This window comes from Arvicanthis niloticus, chromosome 3 (assembly GCF_011762505.2).
Source record: "Arvicanthis niloticus isolate mArvNil1 chromosome 3, mArvNil1.pat.X, whole genome shotgun sequence".
NCBI lineage: Eukaryota > Metazoa > Chordata > Mammalia > Rodentia > Muridae > Arvicanthis > Arvicanthis niloticus.
In genome coordinates, this window is record NC_047660.1 from 54221181 (window position 1) to 54240955 (window position 19775).

General features: G+C 45.9%; 1 protein-coding gene across 1 annotated transcript in view; it reads left to right on the forward strand.

Annotated features, from left to right (window-relative positions):
• The first annotated feature begins 965 nt into the window (after window positions 1-965).
• Extl3 (exostosin like glycosyltransferase 3) overlaps window positions 966-19775 on the forward strand; it is a 93363-nt gene continuing 74553 nt past the window's right edge. Inside the window, exon 1 of the mRNA XM_076930841.1 lies at window positions 966-1032. The gene's annotated coding sequence lies outside the window, so the exon portion shown is untranslated. The remainder of the gene's footprint in view (window positions 1033-19775) is intronic.

Here is a 19775-nt window from a genome sequence, read left to right on the forward strand (position 1 = left end):
CTGGTCTACATAGTGAGTTCTAGGATAGCCAAGGCTACCCAGAAAGACCAACAGACAACAAGAACCCACTGTGGGGGAAACTGAAATCTTACTGCGCTGCAGGAAATCAGAATTAGTTTCAACATCCTAAAAACATTTAGAAGCTATTTAATAAACATTAAAGGCTTGATGGATATGGCACCATGCTCCTGGTATCCCAGGACTTTGAGAGACTGAGGCAGAGGGTGGTTCAAGACTAGCTTAAGGTATGTAAAGAGACCCCCGTCTCAAAAAGCCAGGAAAAAAAAGCAAGCAAGCAAGCAAGCAAGCGGGAAAGAAAAAAGAGAAAGAAATGCAAGGCATATTAAACATCTGTCCTGGGCACTTTTAATTTTTTGTGCCCCGCAATAGCATTTCATTACTGTCAAGGACTGATGATCTGTGTTTCTTTGTCATCTTGACAATATTTTTTCATTTTCAATTGTTTTTCCCTGGTTTCAGTAGATTTTCTATTGTACATGTTTTAGTTTTCGTTTGAGTTTCTCTAAGGGAAGGGGCTCCAGCTGCTTTACAGGTTTCCATTTTATTTTGGTATTTTAATGACCTGGTAACCAGCTTGGGCCCCAGGGTCCGAGCCCGCAGCCGCACTCCGGCAGCTGTTACAAAAGCGCCCGCCAGGAGTCAGCACAGGCCCGACCTTGGCCTGAGTGTCCCACAATGCACCGGGCTTCAAGCAAGCTGGGCAGGCCACTCAGTTGCTGGTGCGCCTGTGCAGTAGAACCTCAAACGGTGGGGCGGGGCATCCCCATCATGAGCGTGGCCTGGATGGTTGGGCGGTGCCTATATGTTTGGGGCGTGGTCTATTGAGAGTTTGGGCTAGTTTGAGAGGTGGGACCTGGCTGTGGGGGCGGGACCTGGACTTCGGGGCGGGGCCCAGCTGATAAACGCATGGAGGGGCGTGGTCTGTCCGTCGGGGGCGGGGCCGGGCCAAGTGTTCTGCGAACGTGGAGGTCCGCGGGTGTTGCAGACCTCGACTCCTGGTGATGTAGCGAGGTAGGGCCACTGGAGGCTCGTCCCCTGAGGGCGGGAAGCCCTGGAGCGGTGTGGGCGTGACCGCGGGATCTGTGGAAAAGCTTTGCCTGTATCCCTGGCACTGAATTTCCAAGGTCTCGGGACACTGACTCGGGGGCATCTGGAATCCGTTGTGGTGTTTTGTTCCGCTCCAAGCTGTCCCTCTCGTGGGAATGGATGTGAATCTCGGGCGCAGGTGGCTGGTGGGAAATCAGAATCGTAGATTAGAGGGTGTGCACTGAGGGCAGGGGTGAGTGGCAACTGCCACTCCTCTCAGGAGGTGCTGTCCCTTGAGCTGAGCCAGTGAGGCCCTGATGTCCCAGAAGTCCAACTAAATGCTACCCAGGACAGCTCCTGGAGCTCCTTGATGCCACACCCAGCTCCTCATCGATCGGAGCGTCTTAGTTTGCGAGATCATAGTTAGAACTTTGCAAAAAGTACGGTTTGGTAGCTAGGAAGCACTGAAATGCCTGATGGCTTGGGCTTGAGTGTGTCTGCCCCCTCAGCCTGTTTCTGCTTCTCTTGGAGTTCAGTCCTTTAAGTCTCATTTCTGGTTACCCTGTTTCCTTGGAAATGTCACAGCCTGGGGGCATCAGGTCGTAATGCCCAACAAGGTTTTCTCCTCAGATCCCCGACTCCAATCATATTTTAGGTTTTTTTCCTTTTAGATTTATTTTATGTGATGAGTGTGTATGTATGTACATTCACTGCATGTGTGCCTGGAGGCCAGGAGAGGGAATCGGATCCCCAGAACTAGAGTTAGAGATGGTACTGAGCCACTGTGGGCATGCTAGGAACTTCTAGAACTTCTAGAACTCCGGGCCTCTGTGAGAATAAAAAGTCCTCTTAACCCCCGACTCATCTCTCCAGCTTCATAAATCATATTTGAAAGGCTTGTTTCAACCTGTTATATATCCATTTTTATAAGCCAGTTGGTTTGCTTTTACTTAAACTCCCAAGAAATTTCTTATTGCATAGTATGCTTTTAATTATAAAAACTATAGCGAAAAGATGATAATCCAGGTGAACACAATCCTAACCAGCAAATGAGTCTATTGGTGGGAGGCTGTGGATGGTAAATCAGGCAAGCTTGGTTCTCAGAAGGTTGAAGTATGAAAACCATCTTTACTGTGTCTTCCAAATCTAAAATGTAGATAATGAAATGTTGCTAGAATTCTTGACTTGCTATTCAAAACAAAAAAAAAATCTTTTAAAAAACTACTCCTTTCTTTCTTTCTTTTCTTTCTTTTCTTTCTTCTTTGAGAGGGTGTCTCTCTATGTAATCTTAGCTGTCCAGCAACTCACTATATAAACAGCCTGGCCTCAAACTCAGAGATCCACCTGTCTCTGCCTCCCAAGTGCTGGGTTTAAAAGTGGGGGTGTTACCATGCCCAGCCCCTCCCCCATAATGCTTTTAAACGGTTACTGAATTACCTCTACTCAAGGAGAAGAGGTGACTAACAGTTTGGGTTCTAAATCTTTGTCAAGCAGGAACCTACCTTAATGGTTATTCTGAATGACTTCATTACATGGGGATTATTCCAGCCTGTTTTGTAATGGCAGAACACCACCCTTGTTATTCACACACAGATTCTGCTTTGTAGACATCCTAGAGTGCTAGGGTTGGAAATGCAGAGAAAGTTTAAACTTTGGCTTCTGCAGCTAACCTAGGAAGGTAAACCAACCCAGACTGTATGGTACTATAGCACATTTTTGCCACAGTGATGGGTGGTGTGGTGATGGGCCGGCTCATGGTGCCAGGACTTTATGCCTAGTCTGTCGGTTGCTGGGAAAAGGCTTCTGGAAAAGCTGGTGCCTGACATAAGGATAAAGGGTGCCTGGGAAGAGGGGTCAAGCAATAACAAAATCACAGCAGGCAAGAAGGAAATTTGAGAACCCAGAAAGATGAGGAATAAGATAGATAGCGGGCTGAGTGATCTGAGCCAATCCCAAAGGATGAATAATGTATGTCTCTACTTGAGCAAGGTCCTTAGAGTAAATAGGCTGACAGAGATAGAAGACTGAGTGCTGGTTGCCAGGAGCTCCGGGAGAAGAAGTACAGAGTTAGTGTCCAATGGATGAGGACTTGAGATGAAGTCCTAGAAAAGCAAGTGATGGTTATACACCAGATTGAAGATACCAGTGTGGTAGAGCTGCATCCTTAAACTGGTTAACCTCAGGGTTGGAGAGATGGCTCACTGGTAAGTGTGACAATCTGAGTTCAAAACCCCACATCCACCGAAAAAGCTGTGCATGGCAACGTAAGTGTCTGTAACCCAGTGCTTGGGAGGCAGGGCTCAGAGAGAGGGTCGCTGGAGTTTGCTAGTTGCTAACCTAGTTCTAGGTTCAGTGAGAGAGGCTGTGTCTTGAGGAATAGTGACAGAACAGAACATCCAGCATCCTCCTCTGGCCTCATACTTAGAGCATACTCCTCTGAATGCATGTCTACCACATACATGTATGTAGCTAATCTCTTTTTCCCTGTTTCCTATCAACATGAAGAATCTCCTCCAGTGTTGAGAACCGCACTAGTCCCACGTTCGGGTGCCAAAAAATGTCTCAGCCCGAGCAAAATGTCTTGGCCCGGGCTGCCCCGAGTTTGGCGGCCACTGTATCCCAGCCCAAGCTGCCGCTCAGGTCCAAGGGTCGGGGTTCAGCAAGAGAGAGAGTGAGGATGGACTCGAAGAATGGAGACCAGACAGAGTGTGATTCAATCCCATGTATTCTTCAGTCTCTCTTCCTAGTCCAAGTCCCAAGTCTAGCTGTACTCTCTAAAGAGTCTCCCTAAAGAGTATCTCTCTGCCATCTGCCTCTGCCTTTTATGTCTCACTTCTAAGCCATGCCTCTAAGTTACACCTTTAATCATGCCCTTAGGTCTTGTCTCTAAATCTGATCTCTAGGTCACACCCTTAAGTCACACACCTTTAATTTCACACACCTTTAATCTCATACACCCAAGGAAAGTCCTGGGTATCCAAAGCAAGATGTTATCAGAGTGTGCTCAGTTGTTGTAGGCTATTGTAATACAAGTCTCATGTCAGGGTATATGGCCCAAGATGGCTGCAAAGCTGATAGCCGCTTTCTGCTAAAAGTCGACCCCCAACACTCCTGCCAACTTCTGGCCATAAAGAAGCCCAGAAATAGAGCCAAGTACCCATGTTGTGATGGTTTTAATATGCCTGGCACATGGGAAGTGGTACTGTTAGGAGGTGTGGCCTTGTTAGAGTAGTTGTGGCCTTACTAGAGGAAGTGTGTCACTGTGAGGGTGGTCTTTGAGACTTTCTATGCTCAGGCTCCCACCCAATGTGGAAGAGCCCCTCCTCCTGGCTGCCTATAGAAGATAGTCTTTTCCTGGCTGCCTTCCAATCAAGATGTAGAACTCTTGTCTCCAAGCACCAAGTCTGCCTGTGAGCTGCAATGCTTCCCACCATGATGATAATGGACTGAACCTCTGAAACTGTAAACCAGCCTGTCTTAGGGTTTTACTGCTATGAACACACACCAAGACCAAGGCAAGTCTTATTATAAAAGGACAACATTTAACTGGGGCTGGCTTACATGGTTCAGAGATTTCAGTCCATTATCATCAAGGTGGGAACATGGCAGCATCCAGGCAGGCGTGGTGCAGGAGGAACTGAGAGTTCTACATCTTCATCTGAAGGCTGTTACTGGTGTGTTTATAAAAAGATAAAGAGATAAAGAGAGTATGTTCTGTGGGTGTGTGGAGAGGTATGGGGGAAGAGGATGTCTCATCGGGCCCATGCCAAGGCATTTCTTCCCCCTGAGGGACCAGTCACACACCTGTATAGTATAGAATAGAGTTTATTCAGAGAGACAGAGAGACAGAAAGGGAGGGAGAGAGAGGGAGGGAGAGAGACTAGAGAAGTAGAGGCCGGCCATGAGCATGGGGGGGGGGAGGGGCAAGGGGACAGAGGGATCAAGAGAGATTGAGAGAGGAGGGGGCAAGCAGCCTCTTTTATAGTAGGCCAGCCTACCTGGCTATTGCCAGGTAACTCTGGGGGTGGAGTTTAGACAGAATGCTAACATTCCCCCATTTTGGTTTAATTAAAAAAGAAAATTTAGGAAGAGGTGATGGTGAAGCAGGAATAAGAGTGTTGTGATATCTGGCTACTTCCTGCTGGCATTAGGGGTGACGTGTCTCTAGGGAACCTAGAAGAATGGGGATGGGGATGTTTGTCCAGTCTTAGGAGAGCTGGCTGTTTCCTGCTGTCCAGGGTCTATGGAGTCATCAGAAGGAACAGGTCCAGTAGAAGCATCTGTGTGTGTGTGACAGGAGATGGAGCATCTGGAGATTGCTTCTCTGGAGCTGTTCTGGATGCGCCTGGACTTGACAAGATATAGGGAAGAAGATTAAATAAGTTTGGGAGAAAGGAAAATTTTTCCTTAAGATGTATATTTGAAACCCAGAGTGATCTCCCCCTTTGGAATAGGTAGGAAATGGGACCTTTAGGCAGATGTACTTATCTAGATGGAATCTATTTGGTCCATGAGAGGTAGATCTGAGTGGGTTTCCTATAGCTTATAAGTTTACAAAAGAGGTAACAGCATGAGTTAACAACATGAGGAGTCTTTAAGATAAGCCTTTGTTGGATCATATAGTGGAATGTTTAAGAGTTAGGCAAGTTTATAGGAACTTAGTTAATTTAGGATAGTGGCATAGCAAGAAGAGGAAATATAAAGCATTTAATCAATGGAAACTGAGTTTGGGTAATGAGGTAACAGATTACATCTGTGAACGCTTAGCTGTCAATGTAGTCAGAAGTCTGAGGAAGAGTAAACAACAATCTACCAGTTATATATTAGTTTAAAAAAAAATGACACAGTCCACTAGCCAACAGTTCCCTGGCCAAGAATTACGTCTGCTCTTAAGAGAATTGTGACCTTTTATTTTAAGTATAGGAGAGAGAGAGAGAGAGAGAGAGAGAGAGAGAGAGAGAGAGAGAGAGGAGAGAAGAGAGAAGAGAGAAGAGGGAAGAGGGAAGAGGGAAGAGGGAAGAGGGAAGAGGGAAGAGGGAAGAGGGAAGAGGGAAGAGGGAAGAGGGAAGAGGGAAGAGGGAAGAGGGAAGAGGGAAGAGAGAAGAGAGAAGAGAGAAGAGAGAAGAGAGAAGAGAGAAGAGAGAGAGAAGAGAGAGAATGAGAATGTGTGTGTGAGAGAGACAAACAGACAGGGTTTCTCACTAGCCTGGGGGGGTGTTTCTTCTGAAGTACCCCAAGAATCCCTTTGTTTCCACCTTCCTAATATGTGGAAGATCATGCACTTGCCACAACCCTTGGCTTTTTTATGTGGGTTCTGGGGATTGAACTCAGGTTCTTATGCTTGCAAGGCAAGCACCATAGTGACTGAGCCATCTTCCCAGCACCTAAACATATATAGATGTGTTGTTTCCCTTTAACCTACTGTCCTTGCTTTCTTCCCCTCTTTGCCAGGCTAGCCTGGAACTTGCTGTGTAGCTCAAGCTGTTCTCACACAGCAGTGTTCCTGCATCAGCTTTGTGATGTGTGCCACCATAACCAGTCAGTCCAGGGTCTCTCACCAGCTGCCCTGTCACGCTATTTTGTGATGCCTTCCAGTGGCTCATCTCCATCAGCTTGGCAGTTTACAGCAAACTAAGAATTAAGTCAGCAAATTTTAAACCAGGACTTCTGGGTGCTGTCCTTTTTCTATCATGTAGATCGTGGTAAAACTGAAATGGTTTCTGTTACCCAGAACAGGCACATAGCCTGTTCTAGCTGGTTCTTTCTCATTCTGTTCTCCACAGCAGTTTTTTCAAATGGCCTCCCATGCTCCTCTCACTAAGTCAAGGTTGTCAAACAGCTCCACTGCCATGCCTCGCACTGATTAACTTCACATGTGCCCTGTTCTTTTTTTTCCTTATATATTATGTATACAACATTCTGCCTGCAGGCCAGAGGAGGGCACCAGATCTCATTATGGATAGTTATGAGCCACCATGTGGTTACTGGGAATTGAACTCAGGACCTCTGGAAGAACAGCCAGTGCTCTTAACCTCTGCAGCATCTCTCCAGCCCCTATGTGCCCTGTTCTTTGCCTGCTCCTTTTTAGCTTGGAGTGCCTAGCCCTTGAATCAGAACCATGGTTTTGTTTTTGTACTTCTCTGAAAGTAGGATCTTATTACATAGGCTAAATCCTCTTGCCTCCATTTCCTGAGGGATGGCTTATAGATGTGTGTTACCAGGTGGGGTAACTTGTCGTCTAACCTCCACATCTGTCTCATTAGCCTTTGTCCACACTCCCATCTCGCCATCAACACCTTTCCCAGCCACCCTCCTCTCCACCTGCAGCTTTAGTCTTGCCTGTGCTAGCTGACTCCCTCCCACCCCTCATCTCCCCTTCTTGCTTTGTTCCCACCTCACCGCTGCAATCGTCTTCACAGAAGTCACCCATGCTGTCCTTGCTGCTCAGCCCACAGTTGAACATCTCTCAGGGGCCGGAGGCTGTTGCCCCAGGCTTCCCAGCAGTCTCCATGTTCTGCTAAATCCCACCGTTCTCATAAGCAAACTTCCATTATAGGAAGATGACATTCCCTGGCTGATGGGTGCTGCTTGTTCCTCAGATTCCCCTTTCCCCCCTTTCAGTTCCCTTCAGCTCTCACCCACAGATGGCAGGTGGTGGAAATTCTAAATAATTCCCTCATGTTACCCCTCCCCACAACCCCACACCACTGACAAACTGCTGCTGGTCCTTTGAGGTCAGAGACAGCTTCCCCTTGGAGAGCCTCTGTGCCTGTTATGTATACATGCCTCCTCTTCAGAGACTCTACCTCTGGCCAGGCCTGGTGCTGCAGGCCTGTCAGCCCAACTGCTCCAGAGGCTAAGGCAGGAGAATTGCACCTTGTCTTAAAGTGTGAAAAGAAGACAGGCAATGGTGGCATGGGCCTTTAATCCCAGCACTGGGAAGGCAGAGGCAGGCTGCTATCTGTGAGTTTGAGGCTAGCCTTGTCTACAGAGATTGAAAAGTGGATAGAGAGCTGGGGGCATGTATCTCATTGGTATAGTGTTTGGCTTGTGTGAGGACTTGGATTCAATATGAAATCTCTCTCTCTCTTTCTCTTTCTTTCTCTCTCTCTCTCTCTCTCTCTCTCTCACACACACACACACACACAGAGTATTTGTTACTTTTCTGTTGTTGTAACAAAACATCATGATTGAAGCGATTTATAGGAGACTTTATTTGGGCTTACAGTTCCAGGAGGATATGACAGGGAACCGTGATATCAAATGACAGGCATAGCAGTAGACACAGGGAGCCAAGGGCTTAAATCTTCAAACGTAAGCACAAAGTAGAAAATGAAGCAGAAATGGCTTGAGACATTTCACCTCAAAACCCACCCTCAAGTGTATTACTTCCTGTACCAAGTTAGAACCTCCTAAGCCTCCCCCAGACAGTGTCACTAGCTGGGGACCAAATGTACAAATGCTAGAGTGTATGAGGGACAGTGCTCATTCAAACCAACCTACCAAACACCCCTGCACGCACGCACGCATGCACACACACGCACGCGCACACACAGGCACACACAGGCACACGAGCGTGGAGACACATGCACCTGCACTCACGCACCCACCCATGCACACGAGAGAGAGAGAGACAGAGAGAGAGAGACAGAGAGCGAGAGAGACACACACGACGAGAGAGAGAGGAGGAAGAGAAAGGGAGAGAGGTGGTGAAGAGGTAGAGAGAGATGGAAGGGTAGAAAGGGATAGAACGGGGAGGGGAGAGGGGACTCTTTCCAACTCAGTACTGCACTGTATTGTAAGCGCCTCTTAAATCATGCCTCAGTTGACTTTAAAGGGCTGTGAAGGTTTAGTCCTAAGCATTCTGCCTCTTCCCCACCCCCTTTCCTTGGTGAACCTGGCTTTTGAGCTCCCCTCAGCCGCATCCCGTGTGAAGTTGTCATTGTCATTTCTGGCTCCTTGACATTCTTGCTGTGTAGTAGGTGCAGTGAGGGAGGATGTTGGAGAGCTCTTCATTGGATACAGAAAATACTTCATTATCTCTGCGGGAGGGAGCAGATGGGAGGAGGGGTAATTGACAGCTCAGCGTGGAGTGAGTCTTTGTACCCAGGAGGCATTGCAGCTGCCTCTTCAGTCTTTGGAAAGGGGTCTCCTAGTGGGGAGAGGAGAAGCCATGGCAGCTGGAAAGCTCACATTGTGGGAGTGGGAGATGGTCGGGGCATCCCTTGATGCAAGCAGTTGATACCTCCTGTATATATTCCAGCATTTTGATATTTATTTCATTAAGTGTACAGATGTTTTGTCTGCATGTATGTCTGTGTGTCACATACATGCCTGTAGCCTGTGGAAGACAGGAGTGTGCATCAGATCCTCTAGACCTGGAGCGACAGATGGTTTGGAGGCCACCATGTGTATGCTGGGACTCAAGCCTGGGTCCTCTGGTGGAGCAAAAAGTGCTCTTAACTGCTGAGCCATTTCTTCAATTGTCTTGAGGAGACTTGCTGGCATAGAACTCCCTATGTGTCCTCTGCTGGCCTTGAACTCGTGATCATTCTTCTCAAACCTCTTAACTTCAGTGTTGGGGTTAAAGTTGAGAGTTGCAGAGCAGTGTTGGCACATGACTTCAATCCCAGCACATGGGAGGCAGAGGCAGGTGGATCTCTTGAGTTTGAGACCAGCCTGCTCTACAGAGCAAGTACCTGGACAGCCAGGTCTACACAGAGAAACCCTGTTTTAAAAAACCAAAACCACCACCACCAACAACAAAAACCAGTGAGTGGCCATACCCAGCTTCATTTTATAATTTACTTGTTAAAACCAAATGTTTTATTCTTTAACAATTCATATAGTATACAGTATATTTTAATCATGTTAAGTTTATGGTTTATTTGGATGAATAAATGAGTTCAAGGTTAATGATGTCAACTATGTCATAAGCATGTATTTACAATTTGTGCTCTCGAGTCTCATTTTGAAATGTTCCCTCCATTACCAACCATATGTATATTATCCTGTGCTACAGTTTCTTTCTTATTAAAATGTAAAGTTTTTAATTTTCACATGTTCAATGTGAAAAATTTGGTGCACACACAGACACACACACGCACACACATGCACACACGCTTTCAAAGTCCCCTCTGTATCTCCCTTAAATTTAAAGATTTATTTTGTGATTGATATAATTTATAAAATCTTTACATTGGCCGTTTCCACCCCTTGTGTAGAACTTGGAAGTATTGGTTGTGTTGGTCTAGTTATCTCGCATTGCCTCTGTGGTAAAGCTCCATGCCCGTAGGCATTAGTCCCTTTTCATGGCCAAGTATGATGCTGTTGTACAGGGCATCCATTCTTCTCGTATTAGGTCCCTTGCATTTTCTAGCTACAAGAACAAGCAGGGTGCTCTGCTTGTTCGTATTTGTTCACATGCCATTCTTTTGGCTCTTTACTCAGGAATGGAACTGCTGGGTCATGTGGTATCCCATGCTAACGTAACTTCTCTGGGGCGGGGGAAGGGGGCTGGCAAGCTATTTTCTGTAGTGACCAAACTGCTTCATATCCCATCAGCATCATCCAAGGGTCAAGCTTCTAGTTTCTTCTCAGTCTTTCTTTTAACCCAGCCATGGTTGTGGGTGTGACATGTTATGTGTCATCATGATTCTGGTTTGCATTTCCCTGCTGATTAATGACACTACGCATCTTTTTTGTACTTGGTCATTTATGGATCTTCTTGGAGAAATATTTATTCAAATCCCTTCCCCCACTTTATTTAATTCCTTTAGAGCACTTTAAAATTTCCAGTAAAATTAAGCAGAACATAAAGAGAATTCCCATTGTTTCCAAAAGAATGCTTTGAAAAATGTGTTTGGGTATTTTTTTACCTATGTGTTCGTCTGTGCGCCACATGCATGCAGTGCTGGTGGAAGCCAGAAGAGGGTGTTGGGTCTTCTGGAACTTGAGTTACAGATGGCCATGAGCTGCCTTGTGGAAGATAAACCCTTGTCCTCTGTAAGAGCAACAAGTGCTTACCTGAAGAGTCATCTCTCCAGGCCCATATTGGTATGTGTGTGTGTGTGTGTGTGTGTGTGTGTGTGTATGTGTGTGTGTGTGTGTGTGTGTGTGTGTGTGTGTGTGTGTGTATGTGTGTGTGTGGGTGTGTGTGTGGGTGTGTGGATGTGTGTGTGGGTGTGTGGGTGTGTGGGTGTGGGTGTGTGGGTGTGGGTATGTGTGTGTGGGTGTGTGGGTGTGTGTGGGTGTGTGTGTGTGTGTGGGTGTGTGGGTGTGTGGGTGTGTGGGTGTGTGGGTGTGTGTGTTTGTTTTTCTGAGATATAGAGTCTTGCAAATTTTACTTGTATAGGGAGGAGACAAGTATTTGTTTTCAGCACTAAACTTGCTCTCTCTCTTTGTGATCTCTGAGGGTCCTTGAATAAGGTAAACAAAATAAAAGTTGTCTCAGGAGAGTTTGTTGTATGAGAAAGAAGAAAGGGCTCCAATCTGTGGCCTATTTTACACTATATTGGTATATAATCACTTAGATCTCCCAATGTGCAGATACAGAGAGAGATAGTATTGGAGACTGACTCACCAATGCTGTCTTCCACCAGATGTGACCACACACATCTGTAACTCTCACACACAGGAGGCTGAGGCAGAGTTCACAATGAGATCAGGTTACCTGTGTTCAATCTGAGTGCATATAAAAAAAGAAAAGTTAGCTGGGTGTGGAGGTGCATACCTATAATCCCAGCACTCAGGAGGCAGAGGTCAGCAGATCTCTGGGTTGAAGGCCAGCCTGGTCTACAGAGTTAGTTATAGTGAGTTCAGGCCAACCAGGGATACACAGGAGAGACCTTGTCTTTAAAAAAAATTATGTAAACTAATTCTCAGTGAGATACCATTGAGGGCTTTTTGCTTATTTGAGTGTGTATATATGGTGAGGGCTAGCTTAAAACTTGCAACCTTGCTGCCTTGGCCTCCTGTGTGTTGTTAGGGCTACAGATGTGTGCAGTCACATCTGGTGGAACAGTGTTGTTGAGCCCGTATGTATTGTCACATCTCTTTAGCTCCATGTTCTGCCTACATCTGCACATTTGGGACCATTTCAGAACCATCAGATAGTGATACAGTTTAAAATTCTCCATCGATTGGAATCCTGTCTCCTTTCTCATCCCACAATTAAGTCATTTTCACATGGTTTTGATCTGGAATATACCCCAATGCTCATGTGTTGAAGGCTTAATTCCCAAAGTAGGCATATTTAAGGTGCATTTTGGGGAAGTGATTGGCTCCATGGGGATTTTGACTTCATTGAAGGGCTCATCTCTTGATAGGGTCATAATTTGATGGGCTATATTGGGAAGTGATAAAAATGTAGCAGGTGCTGGCTGTGCCCACTCCCAAGAGAGGACTCTCAACCTTCTGTGTCAGGCAGTGGAGCATGTTTTACTAAATTTGAAATACCATGTTTTCGTGTGTATGTGTGTGGAATGCATATGTGCATGCATAGTCACATGTGTGCAAGTATGTATACAGGTGCACGTGTACGTGTATATTCATGCTGACGAAGGCTCAAAGTTGATGTTGGGATTTTGCTTATCCGTCTAGCTAGCTGTGGATCCCCTGTCTACACTAGTGGACCCACTGTGAATTCAAACTCTGGTCCCCACACTCACAAAACAAACACTTTACCCACTGAGCTGATTCCCAGCCTCTCTGTCTTTTTGTGTGGTACTAGATATTGAATCCAGTGTCTCTTACACTTGTAAGCAAGCACTGTATTACCGAGCTCTGCCCCCAGGTCTCAATCATTCCTTTTAAATATGTCCTCGGAGGGCTGGAGAGATGGCTCAGTGGTTGAGAGCACCAACTGCTCTTCCAGAGGTCCTGAGTTCAATTCCCAACAACTATATGGTGGCTTACAACCGTCTGTAATGGGAATCTGATGCCCTCTTCTGGTGTGTCTGAAGACAGCAACAGTGTACTAGCATAAAATAAATCTCTAAAAAAATTTGTTTTCCTTGCTTAATAAGGGCTAGGGTATTTATTTCCCCACTCCAGTGTCTATAGAATGATCCAGCATGGTCATGAGGGGCCTCAACCGGGATAGCAGTGACTAGAGCTCAGGACTGATGAGAAGGTTGCCTGCTATTGATGATGCAGAAACAATAGGACTAGCTGCTGGTCATGAGGATGAGAAGGAGCAGGTGGCATCAGGATGAATCAGGGCAGGAAACCATTCTCTTTATACAATAACTCTATTCACTTGAGAGAAGCACCTGCCATTAACCATCTGTGAGCAATCGAGTGACACCTAACAGTTGAGGTTTTGCTAAGGTGGATGGTTTTCAGTTCTGAGTGGAGGGTGAGGCTACACTGTGAGGGAAGTTCCTGCTCCCAGGAGACCCCTGAACCCCCAGTGTCTCTTCAGATTTGCTGCCTAAAATGTGCCTTCCAAAGAAGTCTGGAATGTCCCTTTATAGCATTCCTTTTTATTGGAGTGTAACAATGTATAACTTAGCCTGCATCCCGCTGTTCTAATGTGATACCACAGAGTGGGTAGCTGGTAGAGGCTTCGAATGGCTCACTCTTGGGCTTGGACATCAAGACTGGATATTTAACAATATACAGTGAAAGCTTTGAGTTGCTTCAACTCATGGCAGAAAGTGGAAGGCCGGGTGTCCTGTGTGAAGACAGTCAGTGTGTGGTGGACATGTAGCTACCTGCTCCTATGGCGACTAAGCACTAACTCAGGAGCTCCTCCAGAAAGCATCAAGCCATTCCTGAGGGCTTCCTTCCCAGGACCCAAACCCTTCCCGGGAGGCCCTACATCTCAACACTGATATACCCTGAGGAGTTACGCCTCAACATAAGAGCTTCAGGGGGAGAAATGGTGGTTCTGTTCACAGCAGTTTCTACTTGCTTTTGTGGTACTGGTTGGCCCCTCCCTCTGGCCATTTGATTCTGGCAGCAACTGCTACATCGTTCATACATCCCACTGATCTGACCCAAGCTGACTGAAGATTCCTCTTAGGATTTTTGAACAAAGAACTAATAAAAGCTTGAGGGCTGAAATGGCAACTCTTGACCTCCGGGTGTCCATGTTTCCTGTCCTGTGAAAGTGTCTTACTGTGAGAGGCAGCCGCAAAGGACAAAGTCCTGCTCAAGTTTGGGCTGGGTTCCTGGCTTGGCTTAGCTCTTATTTGCATTGTGTCCTTTGCTACGTGGCCCTTTCCATCACCTAGGTTCCTGTCACTTACAATCAAGAGTTTGATTAAAGCTGACTGACTAAAGCAGGGCAGGCTGTTGGCCACCATGCTGCCTCTAGGTTTGGAGTTCAGGAAGGTTATATTTAGTAAAACTTGTGACACTTGGAGACATTGGAGGTGCCTAGGCCTGCTGAATTGTTCAAGCACTGAGAGCATGATTTTTGCATCTAATTTTATTAATTAGTACAAAGCTTTGCATTAAATGGGTGATAGACTTCGGATATGTTCACATGCCAAAACCAACCCACTAATTTAAATACTAGTTGATTTTACATAATTGTGAAGGGCTGAGGCTGGAAGGTGGTTTGAATATAGAGTGGTTAAGTTGGGGAGATGAATGTGACATGAGCATCACTTAGGTTTACAGAGTGAGGGGAGGAAGATGGCTTGGAGGGCTACTGCATTTCAAAGCCAGTGAGGAGAGGACTGGTGGGAGGAGTGAGCTGCTAGCCTTAAAGCATCTGTTACTTGCTGTACCTTCTTACCTCTGACAGTTCTATTCTGCCCTTCAGGTCAGCTGGGGGGTCACACTGACCTACAGCCCACTGGGATCTTTGACACCAGCTGGGAGCTGAGCCCAGGGCCTCACACATGCTAGGGCAGTGGTTCACCACTGGCCTATGACACTTACAATGCCCATCAGTTCTTTCTCTCACCTACCTACCTTCCTTCTTTCCTACTTTCCTTCCTCCTTCCCTCCTTCTTTCTCTCTCTCTCCCTCCTTCCTTTCTTCTTGAGATAAGATCTCACATCACTCCAGCTTGTCTTGGATTCACTGTGTGGCTGAAGATGACCTTGAACTCCTGATCCCCTTGCCTCTCCATCTCTCTCTCTAGTGTTAAGATCACAGGCGTGCACCCCACACCTGCTTTATGCAGTGCTGGCGATCAAACCCAGAGCTTCACATGTACTAGGTAAGAACACTGCCAACTAAACTACACCCCCAGCTCCTGGAACTCACTATGTAGACCAGGCTGGCCTCCAACTCACAGAGATCTGTTTGCCTCTGCCTCCCTAGTGCTGGTATTAAAGGCATGCACCACCACACCCAGCCTTCTTCATCTTTAAAGGCTTCAGACTACATAAGAGTCTTGGTGTGGCTTTGTCTTTAATGCATCCATCTCTGTTGTTTTCTTGTCTTACACTGTACTTTTTTGGTTTATAAAAATGATCTGTACTTATAAAAGCAATGGGAAGGCACATCAAAGAAATCCCAGAAAAGCAACCACCCATTATTCCCCAACCCTGAGCCAGCAGTATTGGCATGGGGCACATGTCTCTTCGGTATCTGTGAGGAGTGTTCCAAGTTTGGCCTGGCTGGCGGCCATCATCCATCCCGGTCTCTTTGACCTCCCAGGCTTGGGTCCTCTGTTAATAGCACTTACTTAATCGGCCCTCCCTGCCCCCTTTCTATCCTATTTAATAAGGATTCAAGCTGAGGAGGCTGGGGGATGGATTCTGGTAACTGGGAGGAGAGCTGATCACAAGCATCAGGGGTGGGGGCAGTGATCATGTGAGGCACTCCATAGCCTGGCTGAGGCAGATCCACCTGCAGGGAAGCCTAGCAGCTGGGCAGGGCTGTGGCACAGAGGCTTGGTACAGAAGCAGTCTACTTGCCATTGTCATATTTCTGACTGTTCACGGAGTGCATGCTTCATATGGCAGCTCCAGTAGCAGCCAGCTTACTCCTCAGCACACCAGACCACAGTAGAGGTGGCTTCTTCAATCTCTTCTTGCCTTACCTACTCTGAGTAAGAAGGCTTGAGTTTCATACAGCAGGGATCTTTCTGCCTGTCCACTCTGTTTTTACTCTCTGTCTGAGCTGGTTTTCTGTGCTAACCATCCTATATGAGTGGGTACAGTTCTCATCCAAGATCAAGGGGCCACATCTGTCATATAGAATCCTTCTCACCTGGCACAGTGCAGCTCACAAGCTAGAGACAGAGACATGGGAGAGAACAAGACATGTTGGTCTTTGTAGACGATTCTCTTTCCGGCAGTGCATGTCTTCAGTCCCAACAGTCAGGAGGCAGAGGCAGGCAGATCTCTGAGTTCTAGGCCAGCCTGGTCTACAGAGCGAAGTTTCAGGACAGTCAGTGCTATGTAGGGAAAACCTGTCTCAGAAAAACAAACAAACAAACAAACAAACAAACAAACAAAAGAGACCCCCTTTCTTTTTTTGGGGGGGGTTTGAGACAGGGTTTCTCTGTGTAGTCCTGGCTGTCCTGGAACTCACTCTGTAGACCAGGCTGCCCTCAAACTCAGAAATCTGCCTGCCTCTCCCTCCCAAGTGCTGGGATTAAAGGTGTGCGCCACCACTGCCCGGCGGGACCCCCTTTCTTTAAAAAAAATTTATAATCCTAAATTATGTATATGCATATGGTGTATGCATGTGAATTCAGGTGCCCCAGAGGCCAGAGGCATGGGTACCCCACTGATCTGGAGTTACAGGCTGTTGTGCATCGTCAGACATGGATGCTATGGGTTATGGAACTAATGAACTGGGGCACTCTTGAAGAACAGTAATTGCTCTTCAGCTTGATCCTTCCCTCCAGTTCCACAGACCCATTTTCAAGTTAGTCTAAGTAGCTCATTAATAAGGAGAATTTATTAATTCACTCATGAAGGCAGAGCTCTAATCATCTGGTCCCACCTCTTAAAGCTCATAATGGATATTGACTTTCAGCTTGAGGGAATAAACTATATTCAAACCATAGCACTCCCCCATTAACCCTCTCCAGTAGCCAGTGTGCCTGTGGATTTGTGTATTCGTATGGCTTATGAATATTAACACATGCAAATAGTTCATGTTCTTGGTTTTTCCTTCTTGAAAATAAATGGAAGTGTCATATATTTCTGCACCTTGCTGGGGCTTTTTGGTCACATACTGTATTTGGAGACTTTTAAAATACCTGCACACTGAACACTTCCTCATGTAGTTTTATGCCTTCAAAGTCTTATGATGTATGTACGTGAAACAACGTAGTTAATCAGTCCCCTAGTCAAAGGGATTTGAATTCTCCCTATCTCTCATTATTTAGAGCAATGCCACAATGAATCCATTTAAATATATGTTTTTCCTTAAGTATTACAGCTTAAGGATAGATTCCCAGGAGACAAGTTAGGGGTCAAAGGTGATTCTCAGTTGGAATTTTGGTCCCTAAGACCAGATTCCTTCCACAGAGGGGTCTCTCAATCTACCCTTCTATTAGGATGAGTGTTTGTCTCTCACACATGGCTCAAAGATTTGTCACTTTTTCCCACTCAGCTATTGTCCTCCTAATTAGGAGGCAGATGTGTGGAAAATAAGGACCAAGATAGAGATCTTCCTGCTCTTGAGTTTTCTGCATTCATGAATTATGCCACACCCCAGGAGCACAATAAATATTTTTGTTTCCAGTGTGTAATTTGGGAGAGCAGCCAGTCATGCCTGGAGGAGAGGAGTCTCAAATGTGAAGAGAGTTAAGCAGAGAGTCTCTCTCTCTCTCTCTCTCTCTCTCTCTCTCTCTCTCTCTCTCTCTCTCTCTGTCGATATTTTGACTTCTTTCTCCAAGTGTCATAGTCACGGAGTGGCCACTGAGATGAGACCCTAGACTTGGGCCAACAGCAGGTCTGTTTATTTGCTTCTCGGCTTCAGTCTTGGAGCCTGAGCGTGTCCCTCATTTTCCTCAGCGTGTGCCAGCACCTGCCCCAGCGTCAGTCACAGGACAAAGAGGCTTTGAGGCACTTTTCATATGAGCTATGTATGTAAACATTGCATCATTTCAGGTGACTTTGCTTGCATCCCAGTAGCAAAATGAGCTCATTGTTGCTTTGCTCTCTTGGTTTCCATGATGCTCCATGACCTCATCGGTCTGCTCCTACATAGCAATCCTGCAGGCTTTGCCCTAGCTCATAAAATGGAATGCCCCTTGCATATCAACCATCAACACAGAAAGTGTGAGTTGAAGTTTACAAAGGGTTTATCTCACAAATGCTATCAATATTGACTCCTGAAAAAAAGGTTGTTGAATATACGAATGTTGATTGATACCTTCTATGAAGGTGCACACAATATGTGTATTTCCCCAGTTAAAGTGTAGATTCTTTTCATACTAGTAAAATATGCATAAGCATTACATTTTAGCTTTATAAGTATGACCAGGGCTGGAGATGTAGGTCAGTTACATTGTTTGCCTAGCATGTACCATCCCCAGCATCACATAAAATAGGGGTAGTTGTATATACCTATGATTTCAGCACTTTGTGAGTGGAAACAGAAGAATGGGGGGGGGGGGGGCTTCAAGGTCATCTTTGACTAGCAGGGAGTTTGAAGCTGCACTAACAGCAGTCCTGAAGACTCTGTCTCAAAAATGGAGCCAGTGGTTTTAAGCAATCGGTTTTTATGGTTTTATGTTAAAGTACATGTAACAGAAAGTTTACCATATATGGCTGAGCATGGAGAAAATGTCTGCAATCCCAGTACTTGAGAGGCTGATTCAGGAAGATAACCATGTGTTCAAGGATAACCTGGACTACATAATAAATATGAGATCAGCCTTTTGTTTGAGACCAACTTTACAGGTTACATGTATAATTCAGTGATTAAATACACTTATTATGTGAGGTCAGCACTCCATCCTCTGGAACTCCACCTGCTGTGCTCTGAAGATGGGTGCAGTGAGTTCTGAGCTTGTGTGTTGGAAGCTTGCTTCCAGTGTGGCAGTGTGACAGGTGGCATGAGGCCCTGAAGAGGGGCCTAATGGAAGGGCCATTGGGGTACCAACTCAGAAGAGGGGAGTGGGGTTCTCTCAGAACTCTGATTAGTTCTCCAACAGCAACTGTTACATAGAGCTAGCCTGATCTAACAATTTCTCTAGTGTCTTGTCATATCATGTGATCTCTCCTTCTTTACAAGGCTACCTCTGCCATGCTGTCTGCCATGCTGTGATGTAGCCAGAGAGCCCTGTACCAGAGGCTGGCCTGATGAGTCAGTTGATCTTGGATGTCACACTTGAGCTTTCAAAACAGTGAACTTACATGAACAACTTTCCTCTGTGTATTAACTTGCTTCAGGTATTATAATACAGCAACAGAAAATAGGCCAAGATGTGAGTGGAGCCCAGGCTTTCTTAGGGGTTGTCACTCCCATCCTAAAGTTCTCTGACTTCATTAAGATGACCTAGGCTTTGAGAGGCAGCCATTCTTATTTTTGTATTGTGGCCATTTCATTATTTTCGTTAGGATATCTTTCTCATGAATTTTAATGGGTCCTTGACTTAGAAAGGAGAGAGGGGTTTTATACTTAGTTAACAGATTAAAGATTTTGTTTCCATGCCACCTTCTCCTTTTTGCTTTTATACAATTTTTAAAATATTAATCAAAGGCTTTATAAGTTTGGTAATGCTTAATATCAATCAGAAGTGTAACCCAATACCCAACCTAGATATATCAACTATCTTTGACTGGAAGAGAAACATGAACATC